Here is a 1,471-nt window from a genome sequence, read left to right as displayed (position 1 = left end):
AAGTGACTATATGCTCTTAAAGTCACATACACTTTTCACCCTATGTGGCAGCTGTCTCCATTCAAGGAAGGTACAGCTATTAACTTGCCATTGTTATGCAAAGTATCTTAATGCCTATTATCCACTTCCCCCAAACAAAGGGCTTTTCTCCTATTTTCAGGGGATCCTTACTTTGTACCCTATTATAAAATCTCACAGGTTAAGGGTTCAGTCTTATAAGATTCCCCCCCTCCCCACACACACACATAAACACTTCAGACAACAGACAGTTTCAAGTCCAGGTTGTCACCTTTGCTGAGCAACTGGCTATAGATCAGAGTTTCAATTAATTTGCTAGAGCAGCTTACAGAACTCAGATAAACATGTTACATACTACATTACCAGTTTATTATAAAAGGATATAACTCAGAAACAGCCAGATGTAAGAGATGCATAGACAAGGCATGGAGAAGCAGCACAGAGCTTCTGTGCCCTCTCCAGGAGCGCCTCTGTCACCAAATCTCTATGTGTTCACCAACATGGAAGCCTTCGAACTCTGTCATTTTGGGTTTTGTGGAGGCTTCATCCAGAGACAAGATTGATTAAGTCATTGGCCATCAGTGATTGAGTTCCATCTCTAACACTTTTCCCTGGTTGGGGCAGGTGAGACTGGAAGTTCTACACTCTAATTACATGATTGGTTCCTCAAAAGTCACTCAACATAACAAAAGGAACCTTTATTACTCTTATCACAAGAAATTTTAAGGGTTTGGGGAGCTCTGTGCCAGAAACAGGAAAACCAATATAAATTTCTTATAAGTCACAATATCACACCAATCCTTGAGGCAAAAGGGAGATATAACACTGAGTTAACTCTTGAACTCAGTATTATATACTCAACTACAGAAAAGCTGAGTTGATATCAGAAGAAGGGGAGAAAATCATAAACAGATAGAACTAGCAGATGGTTATTTGGGGGGATTGTGAAACACCACCCAGTTCCAACAAGACTAGATTAGACTGCAGTGTGGACACTAAGATTCCTGGATGTGTGGACAGAGAGAAAAAGACAAAAGGCTTCAGCTATTTTACTGTGCCATCCTGGGAGGGCCCTGTTTCTCTTGATAATGTATGACAGCAAGAAAAACAGGGCTTTTCCAAAGTGTTGAGTTCAGTTCAGGGCAGATTCTTTGTCCTGTTAATTCAACTTTGGGACATTGAAACACAGGCTTGGGGAGATGATGGATAGAAAGCATTGCTCTATTCATTTTCCTCCCAGCCTACAAAAAAAGAGGAGAAGGAGGAGGAGAAGGGGGAAGGAGGAGAAAGAAAGAAAGAAAAAGAAAGAAAGAAAGAAAGAAAGAAAGAAAGAAAGAAAGAAAGAAAGAAAGAAAGAAAGGGAAAGAGAGAAAGAGAAAGACAGAAAAGGCTTTTGTAATATGATAGCTTTGAATTCAAGTCCAAGCTCTACAGATTACTAGTTCTGAACCTC

At 40.1% G+C, this 1,471-nt stretch overlaps 1 non-coding gene across 1 annotated transcript; it reads left to right on the top strand.

Moving 5' to 3' along the window:
- The first annotated feature begins 1,134 nt into the window (after positions 1-1,134).
- LOC114502180 lies at positions 1,135-1,267 on the top strand. The gene has a single exon (XR_003685032.1). It is a non-coding gene; the product is annotated as a small nucleolar RNA SNORA36 family (small nucleolar RNA).
- Positions 1,268-1,471: the final 204 nt, after the last annotated feature.

Source organism: Phyllostomus discolor, chromosome 7, assembly GCF_004126475.2.
Source record: "Phyllostomus discolor isolate MPI-MPIP mPhyDis1 chromosome 7, mPhyDis1.pri.v3, whole genome shotgun sequence".
In the NCBI taxonomy this organism is placed as follows: Eukaryota; Metazoa; Chordata; class Mammalia; order Chiroptera; family Phyllostomidae; genus Phyllostomus; species Phyllostomus discolor.
This window is presented reverse-complemented; position numbering and strand designations above follow the sequence as displayed.